Source organism: Triticum dicoccoides, chromosome 3B (assembly GCF_002162155.2).
Source record: "Triticum dicoccoides isolate Atlit2015 ecotype Zavitan chromosome 3B, WEW_v2.0, whole genome shotgun sequence".
Lineage (NCBI taxonomy): Eukaryota > Viridiplantae > Streptophyta > Magnoliopsida > Poales > Poaceae > Triticum > Triticum dicoccoides.
In genome coordinates, this window is record NC_041385.1 from 245,357,896 (window position 1) to 245,367,878 (window position 9,983).

The 9,983-nt window shown below is 43.8% G+C and overlaps 1 protein-coding gene across 2 annotated transcripts in view; it reads left to right on the top strand.

The window, feature by feature from the left end:
• Positions 1-2,629: 2,629 nt before the first annotated feature.
• LOC119275737 overlaps positions 2,630-9,983 on the top strand; it is an 11,209-nt gene continuing 3,855 nt past the window's right edge. The window contains exons 1-5 of one of the 2 annotated variants that reach the window (XM_037556639.1): positions 2,630-3,039; positions 3,490-4,040; positions 5,126-5,200; positions 6,365-6,507; positions 6,718-6,944. The gene's annotated coding sequence lies outside the window, so the exon portion shown is untranslated. The other variant, XM_037556640.1, reaches the window with a different exon arrangement.

Consider the following 9,983-nt stretch of genomic DNA (forward strand, 5'->3'; position numbering starts at 1 on the left):
GAAGGCTTACGATAGAGTTGAATGGAATTATTTGCAAGCCATAATGACCAAGCTGGGTTTTGCACCATCTTGGGTCTCTTTGATCATGGGTATGGTAAGCTCAGTTAATTTCTCGGTGTTGATGAATGGTAATAAGCTTGAGAATTTTAAACCTACCCGAGGTATCCGGCAGGGGGACCCGATATCTCCTTACCTGTTCTTGCTGGCAGCGGAGGGCCTTTCGTGCCTCCTAAAAAATAATGAGTCATCGCACCTCGGTGGTATTGAAGTGGCCCAAACGGCTCCGCCGGTAAGCCACTTACTCTTTGCAGATGACAGCCTGCTGTTCTTCAAGGCACATGGTGATGGAGCTAGAGAGTTATCCTCAGTTTTGGACAAATATTGTAAAGCGTCGGGGCAGAAAATAAATCGGTCAAAATCATCTATCTTCTTCAGCAAGGGGTGCCCTACTACTCTAAGGAATGAGATTAAAGAGGTGCTGGAAGTCCCAAACGAAACACTTTCTAGAAGTATTTGGGTATGCCTAGTGATGTGGGAAGCTCAAAAAATGGGGCTTTCAAATACCTGAGGGACAGAGTCTGGAGCAAAGTGAAAGGGTGGATGGAAAAATTATTATCTGCTGGTGGAAAGGAGGTGCTCATTAGAAGTGTGGCTCAGGCCATTCCTGTTTACTCAATGTCCTGCTTTTTACTTCCCAGAGGTCTTTGCCAACACATAAATTCTCTCATCAGGAAATTTTGGTGGGGTAGTAAGGAGGGGGAAAGAAAGGCTGCTTGGGTGTCTTGGGAAGTCATGACAAGACCAAAATACATGGGAGGTTTGGGTTTTCGTGATATAGAACATTTTAACCTTGCTCTGTTGGCGAGGCAGGCTTGGCGTATTCTTCAGGAACCCACTTCCCTTAGTGCAAGAATCTTGAAAGCAAAATACTTTCCGAACACAGATTTTTTACAAGCTGAGTTGGGGAGTTCGCCATCTCAAGTGTGGCGAGCGATATATGAAGGCAAGGGAGTCTTATCTCAGGGTCTAGTCCGAAGAGTTGGTAATGGAGTTACTACCAACATATGGCGGGATAATTGGCTACCCCGGGAGCATAACATGAGGCCAATCACAAGTTTGATACAGAATCCTCCACAGATGGTGAACGAGCTCATTTTGCATAATGTGGGCGACTGGAATAGGGGACTAGTCCGAAGCATTTTTATCAAGTTCGACGCTGATGCTATACTATCCATTCCGGTGTGCACTAGATCTATTGATGATTTCTGGGTTTGGAGCCATGAGCGTAAGGGTATATTTACAGTTAGATCAGCCTACCGCATGTTGGTAACAACTAAAATCAGGAGGGAAGTTTGGCTGGAAGGACGGAGCGATTCGTCGAATACTAAATCAGAGGAACAGTCGTGGTGCCAACTCTGGAAGATCCAGGTTCCTTCAAAAATCCGAGTGTTTCTTTGGAGATTAGCACAACAGTCTATACCTTCTACAGACTTGCTCCACCACCGGCAAATGGCGACGACAAGCCGGTGCAGAATTTGCGGCAATGAGGATTCGTGGCGTCACTCGTTGTTGGAGTGCACCATGTCGAGGTGCGTGTGGGCGCTCGAGGAAGAGCATCTGCTGTCGGCGTTAAGTGAGGTAACAGAACCTGATGCACGCAGATGGATCTTCACTATAATGGAGAAAGTATCGTCGTCAGATTTCATCAGAGCTCTAGTCAGTCTATGGGCTATTTGGCATGCTCGTCGGAAGGCAATCCATGAAAATATATTTCAAAGTCCAGCGGGTACGCATCTTTTTGTTGATCGCTTCATCTCAGAGATATCAATCTCTAGGCCTACGCAACAGAACCAGGTGAGAGCTCCAACGTTGATTCAGCGCTGGCTTCCTCCGCCACCAGGCCACTGCAAGATCAAAGTGGATGGGTCTACAACCAAATCAGCAAGACGCGGATCAGTCGGTGTCATCTGTCGAGCCATGGATGGCTCGTACTTGGGAGCTTCAGCTATATGTTTTGAGGGTGTCTCCGACCCGGCGTCTCTTGAAGCCCTAGCGTGCAGGGAGGCATTGGCTTTAGCATCTGATCTAATGCAAACACAAGTGGTGGTCGCATCGGACTGCAAGGAAGTGGTCTCCAATATTTCTGAAGGCAATGGAGGAACACATGCACATATTATCCGGGAGATAAAGCAAATGGAGTCTGAATTTCAATCTTGTTCTTTTATTTTTGAACGTAGAACCACAAATATCGAGGCACATAGCCTCGCTAAATACGCGCTTAGTCTGTCTATTGGTCGTCATGTTTGGCTGCTCCAACCTCCAAACTTGAGATGTATTCCTCAGAACATTCTTGAGTAATAAAGCGTGTGTTTTAGCCTAAAAAAAAAGACTATTTGCCGCAAAATGCGGCAAATAGGAAATTCCGGATTTCGTGGCTTGATCGTGGCTTAGATCGTTGATGGCCGTCCGATACACGTCCGCTCGTGCGTGGGCTGCTCCTGGGCTGACTGCTATGGGCAGCTGCTCCTGAAACCAATTCGAGGCCCACTCGTTTGCCTATACTAAGAAACGTCCGATCTCGGATGGACGGTTGTAACGTTTCCTCTTATTCCACCCGATCTCTCATGTCTAATCCCATGCCCGAACCCACAACACATGTTGCGCCGCCGCCGTCGTTGTTTCGTTCGGCACGCACCTCCTCACGACGCAGTCCTCGGCCGCCCCGTCGGAACGCCGCCTCCGTCTCCATCTAGCCACCGATAACCTCCTTCTCGTATCTTCCGTCGCAAACGCGCAACAGGGATCATCTCTTTCACGGGCGGCCACGAGCTCCGTCCCCAGATCGGTGGCGCACTACACCCAGAAGCATGTATCCGATTTCTTTTTCTGGAGTCCCTGGGCGCACCGAAGCCAGATCCGCCACGCTCCAGACCTGTCCGGAGGTACGCGCGGACGTCGGGGCAGTTTCAGTTGGGGAGTCTCGGTTGGGAGGGGCTCAGGGCATGTACCCTTCAAGGGGCTCGATTGGCTGTTAGACAGGTTCGTTCATGTTCGCTCATCTTGATAATATACGTTTCAGTTAGATCGCAAAAATCGTGTTGTCTAGCATGCAAGTTTTTTTCTCATGAATCCACGCCAGCTAATGCATACAGGGAAAAGAGGGAACATTGAAGAACCATATTCTCCTGTCCACTTTGCTCTACGGTGCTGAAAGCAAAAAATAGATTTACTTATTTCTGGTGTGATTACTATTTTTTTATCCTTGTATTAAGCATATCAGTGAATATGAATATATTAAGCCATGCTCTTTGTTTACGATTGAGTTGTTGCAACTCCATATGTAATATGCGAGCTGCCAAAGTGATGTACTGTATATCAGAGTAACTATTTATCTTTTCAACCAATCATGAAATTGATTGCAATTCTATTATCACGTTTGTTTACACAAGAGAATTTTCTTAATCGATCATGTTTTTTTGTTCTCTGCAGAAACTTTTAGCCATCAAATTATTATTGCACTTGCGAGTCAAACTGTGCAAAAAGATGGATCAAAGGCCACCATGGCATCGGCACATTGACAATGATCTTGCTCCTCTCATTTTCTTTCTTTCTGAATCCCTCAATCCATCAGAGGAGCTCAAGTCCAAGTAGAGGCAGCTCATGAATTTCTGAACAAAGACAGTGAGCAAAGAATCCCCCAAAGAGCAAAGATGTGTTTGTTAGTTTGCAACTAGCACACAAAGAATGTCAACCTTGAAACCTAAAGCACTTTCTACTTAGAGAACTACTGGCTCAAACAGAGAATTTCTGCAGCAGCAACATATATGAAAAGTGTTGTTTTTTATTGTTTACCAGGGGAATATACATATCACTATCCAAGAATGACTTCATGTTCTGGTACTCTTTTTTTGGTTATATCTTGGGAGAATACACATTGAACTGTGTGGGGAGTATATATCTTTTCCAAAAAGTAAAGTAAAATTCAAGGACAGAAGATTCACAATATAATCGTTCTTGAGGTGTCCACTAGACCTGAAATGGTAAGTATTTTTTGTCTGCAGTTATAACATAACACAACCACTTGTCTTTTAGAATCATAGACATCACAAAGCAATAATTCTGACATTTTCACAATAGCCGATGTCCATTCTTAGCTTTACAAATATATACTTAAAGGGCAACCTGGTGCATGTAGCTCCCGCTTGCGCAGGGTCCAGGGAAGGGTCCGACCACTTTGGGTCTATAGTACGCAGCCTTTCCCTACATTTCTGTAAGAGGCTGTTTCCAGGACTTGAACCCATGACCTCATGGTCACAAGGCAACAGCTTTACCACTGCGCCAAGGCTATACTTCCTTGAAATAAATATATGGTAACTTGAAACAGGTCCATTGTAAAGGAGGCACTACACCTAGCAGTCTTATTCCCATAGATTGAAGAAATGTTTGAAAAACGTACACATACTACTTTTTCAATTGTTCCTCCTGTTTTATGTAACATTGATCCTTAGTACTTCGATAGAAATATTATTAATACCTAATATTTCATGATGAATCTAATGATACTAATTTGGTGTTCGAGATGTTGATATATTTTTCTCTAGCCTTACAAAGTTAGACGTTCAGTTAATTTGGGACGAAGGGAGTATAGATTTGCGCCGTGGGAGTTATATTAATATAATTTTTACAAAAGTACGCACATAATGGTATAATTTAGTAGGTTTTGTAGATTTAATAAAATGACTGGTCAAATTTGCAGAAATTCAAGTAAAAACATAGCACTTCTTTTTGACCGGGGATAGTAATTGTTAGTTTTGCTTCATGCATATTTGTCTTGTGGGTTCTCATAGTTGGACTGAGCATTGCATTGGCTTGTTCCCCATGCTGTAATCATGGTTTTCGAGTCGCGACTCATGCGAGTCGAAAGAAGTCGAGCCTGCGTTGTGACTAGTCGCGACTCAGGAGTCGCGAGTCGACACTAAGCTGAGTCGACCATATTTTTGCGACTCATAGACTAGTCGTGACTAGTCGAGCGACTCAAAATCCATGGCTGTAATTCATAGATGACGACTAATCTTGCATTCCTCTCAAACTGAAGAAGACAATTAATTTTGTGCTATGTTTTCAGATCAGTATCCCCTGGATTTTCAATTCAGTGTGCTGATGGTGATGAGTATGGTCTCAAGCCTGCAGAAAATTCCCCGTGAGTTTGAAACTATTTATTTCATTGCATACTCTGAATTCAGTGGTCTGTCGAAGGCTCGAAGAATAACACTTTATAGTTTAATATCATCAATTTTTTATGTTCCGTAGGAGTTTAGTGGTGCACTATCTTAATTCTGAACCTGTGTGCATCATTGCACTGAGCAGAAAATAAGTTGTAGAAAACTATTTGATCGATCATAGAATTTAATATTGGAAACTAAATTTGTGGAATTTGTTGTTATAAAATATATAGTACGTAATGCCAATTTAAAAACAAAATAAAACCCCTTCACAAATTTGCATCTATTTCCAACTTTTTTGTGGGGACATCTATAACTAATATTACATTGCAAAAATGGAGGGGCGCAGCAACGCGCGCCATCAATGGTCTAGTATACCTAAGAAGTTGGTCTACTATCAGCCATGCATGCATGCACGTCATCTTTTTTACCCTGCACGCCCGCACACTCAACCATCAATCGTGTGTGCCTGCCTGCCTTCCCTACATGGGCATCACATCGTTTGGCTGGATATGTTCCTTCAGTTTCTCATCGGGCCGCTTCCTTTATTCTCCATAATAATAGCGTCCTTTAGTTTTTTCCCAATGGCCCATCGCACCACCTGCGGGCCCATGGAGATAATTATTTTTCGCTGGAAGATCAACCAACCGTGCTCTCCTTGACTATCCGCCTCCATACGTTTATCTGTTCCCATTCTCTCGCCCCTCGCTTGATCTCCTTTACCAGAAGCTCCGACGATTTCTGCGGCTCGCCCTTTTTGGTGGTTGTCCACACCATCCATCGTTTACTGGGATCAACGCATAATCCCCGCGATGTCATCTATCTGCCGCCATTCAGGATCGAAGCTGCAGCCCACCGGCCGGCGCCAAAGGTTATTCTCAATAGTCAATATCACAGTACTCTACCCGTGAGGATCTCTGCCGCCGCACATCGTCGTTCCTATCGCCCACTACATCTGAATGAACTCCTACGCCAGCTTAGCAACTACTGCCTGCTGGGACGATTAATCTTTCTACTCGTGTCTTGGTCTACACGATTTTCTTTCTTGATCAGCAGTTCGTCTATCTCTCCCACTGATGGATTTTAGAGTGGCCAGGTCGATTTTGCACAACTGAACCTTTTTTCTCTGCCTTATCTTCCAGGTATATATTTATGTGCTGCTTTATGCCGATGGGGATTTCCTTATCTTGGAAAAGTGTAATGTAGGCAAATAGTTCTGGGGGATTACAAGGTCAACTGCTCAATTCATATGGATACGGTTCAGCATCTACAGTGAAATCACAAGGTTTCACTCTTGACACAATTTTTCTGCTTGACATTTCTTAAGCCTGGCTCCTATTATTCATCTGCTGCAACCAAAATCATTTTTGTTAGTTTTTTACACATATGCGTGCAATAGTTGTTATAAATCACGACCTTCAAATTAAGTTTATGAGTGATATTTACTTATTTTATGAAGTGTTTAGTGTTGGATGTAACCTTGGTTGAACTGCAGGGAGGAGGGGCATCAAGGTAGGCGACATAGTTGCTGCTGAGAGACCATATAACTCCAACTCTGTGCTAAATCTGCAGTTCTGCATGGACGTTCGGGGCAAGAATGAGAACTGCCGCTATAGCCATGCCTCACTATCCTGCAGCACAATTGTGGAGAATCACCTTAGTTTAATTTTTCTCACCATGCTTCACTTCCATTCAGTGTAGTGGATTCTAGCTATTTGAGAGGTAACATGTTTTCAAATGCTACCCTCATATTTTTTCATTCTGGTGTTTCTCATAGCTGTTCGGGTAAGAGATCAATGGGAAATGACCATGTGTTTGGATAGCAAGTTCTTTGGGCACTTTTCCATACTGATCAAAATAGTAATTCAAACCAATTACTTTCTTGACATTCCACATGTGCACATCCTGCTTACCCCACTTAATCAACATGTGGACCATGTTTTAGTTCAGCCTTTGCCCTAGACCAAAAAAAATCTTTGTCGTTGCCAGCAGGAAAATTAGCATTTTTTTATGTATGTTTCGTTATGCATTCATAGATCTTCATGTGCAATAATAAGGCATTTTCTAGCTTCTGATGCTGCTACAGTTTCCGCACTTTCAGACTCGACAACCTTGCAATCTGTAGTTTTGAAATATCCTTACCATGATGAATATTAAACTTCAAACAGTCAATTATTTGTAGACTCCATTATGTGAAAACTTATCCTACCTCTATTCTATTAGCAATTTATTTTCCTGAAAATGCAGACTTGGAGCAAAACAAGAAGTTTACGACAATGTTGACGTATAATTGCCGTAATAAGTTCTGATTCTCGTCAGGTAGGAAGTTTGGAGAAGAAAACATAAGTTTTTAAAAGAAGGGAATGGTAAAAATGTTAGTCCGTTCAACTATATAAACCATAAAGGTGCGATGGTGATGTCACCGTCAGTAAGGATAAGATGAAAAAGAAAATTAAAAACTAAAACTAAAAGAACATCAAGTGATTTTTTTTGACAAGTACAAACTCTAGTACCATAAGTACCATAAATTTTAAATAAAAAAATTGCATCAGTTCTGACTCAAGAGACAATAAATTTGCAAAAAAAATTGTACCAGTAAAAGTTCGGAGGAAAAAAAGCAACTTAATAAATGAAAAAAAAAACACAAGTTCACGATTAGAAAAGTTGTATGTTCAAACATGACGTCTCTGATAAGTTTGGGGAAAAGCTCAAACAAAAGAAAAACCCATGGAAATTCAAATGGTAAAAGTTCAAGTCGCAAAACGCGAGAAGTCCAAAACATCGTTGCAAAAAAAAAAAATTTTGGGAAAACATTCAACAGGGCTAAGTTTCACATTTTCAATAGCTTTGCGTAGACGTTGAACTGAAATCTTTGGCCTCTTTGAAAGTTTCGCATTTGATAATTCTTTGTGAGATTTCGTGGATAAGCAAATAAGCAATCTGGCCCTTTTAAACAGTATAAATGGATTAACTAAAAAAACAGTAAATGGATTTGGATTCGTGGACAACTAATTGATGGATGCAAATAAGCAATCTAGCCCTTTCTCTCAAAAATAGAAACCGGAAACTTGCTATATACACAATTAAGGAACAAACTGCCTACTCTGTTTCTTCCCAAATTGGGAAGAACACAACTAGTACTATGTACAGTACAGCTGTGCTCTGTTTAGCTGAACGATTAGCTGCACACGGCGTCCGCGTCTCCGCCATGCCGCTGTGCTCGTTGTCCTCTCGCCACGCTCCAGCGTTCGGCGGCTCGACGAGCATCCCTTGCGCCAAGCTCTCGTGGTACGATCGGCAACCATGCCGCCAAACCACTACTCGCCGTCGAGCTCCAGCAAGTCGCCTGACGACATGGAGAACGGCCGGGCAGGCTACTGCCGCTGGAACGCACGGACGACAACGGCTCCTCAGGCTCCGGGGTCGCACGCCCGGCCAGAACGGAGCTCCGCCGGCCACCCGGCGGGGAGGGGGAGGGGGAGGGGCCGTACGAGCATGAAGGCGTTGGAGCAGCAGGGGATCTTGGGCGCGTTGTCGTCCTAGTGGAAGATGTCACCGCCGACGGCCGCCCTCGCGCCCCGGCGCCCATCGCCGCGCCTAGGGTGGGGTCTGGGTTGCCTCGAGGGAGGCGCGCGGGTGGAGGGATCCGCCGCGAGCAGCTCGGTTGACGGGGAGAGAGAGAGCAGGAGGGCTCTTATTTACTCTTTTAATAAAAACGATCAGTTCAACGAAATGGCAACATCCGTACAACCCCTTGAGTTCATTAGGTCTACAATATATATATATATATATATATATATACACACACACACACACACTAGCATTAAACATCCCGAGCGAGACCTATTATATCCATCGAAATTCTCTCTCCCCGGTCTTGGAAATTCACAACAGGAAAGACTGGCGTCGATCGATAAAAATGAAAAATTATAACCATCTTTTGACACCTCATTTATGCTTAATAATTCTGAAAGTTTCAATTATTCTATTGTAAAATAGACAGGCGCGGCAACGCGCGCCATCAGTAATCTAGTGTGTGTGTGTCTATACACACACACTAGCATTAAACATCCCAAGCAAGACTTATTACATCCATCGAAATTATCTCTCCCCGGCCTTGGAAATTCATAACAGGAAAGATTGGCACCGATCGGCAAAAGTGAAAAACTATGGATACTAATTTCTTTGCATCATTTTGAGCAAGTCCTCAACCAGGGGTTCTGCCCGAAGAAGCAGGGGCTGCAGTAGCTGTCGAATCTTCTACTCGTACATGGACAACTGTTTGGACTGATGGACTTACCAGTCTTGATCGTTACAAAGGACGATGCTATCACATCGAGCATGTTGCTGGGGAAGACAGCCAATGGAACAATTATGTAGCTTATCCATTAGACCTATTTGACCATTGCACGCCTCCATTACCTTATGGGAGGCCTCGCTCCATAGAAACTCTCTACCTAAGTATGTCCCTTGGTCCGCGGGTCTGATACAAGGTTAGAATCCAAGCTCTTTCAAAGTGTTTTCCTGTCCCTTGGCGGCCCGGTCCACTGCTAGGCCAGCTACGCCTCATGGGCTAAGCTAGGGTTAGGAAAGGCATCTCCCACCTTACCCAGGCCTTCCTAAAGTGGGTCGGATGATGCTTCCTTAGAAAGGTGTCGTGCACATCTTTACAGCCAGGTTGATGTGTCGTTTCTTCGTCAACATTAATTACATTAATGCCAGAACCAACGGATAAGTATCCTATGCGACCATGCCCCCCCC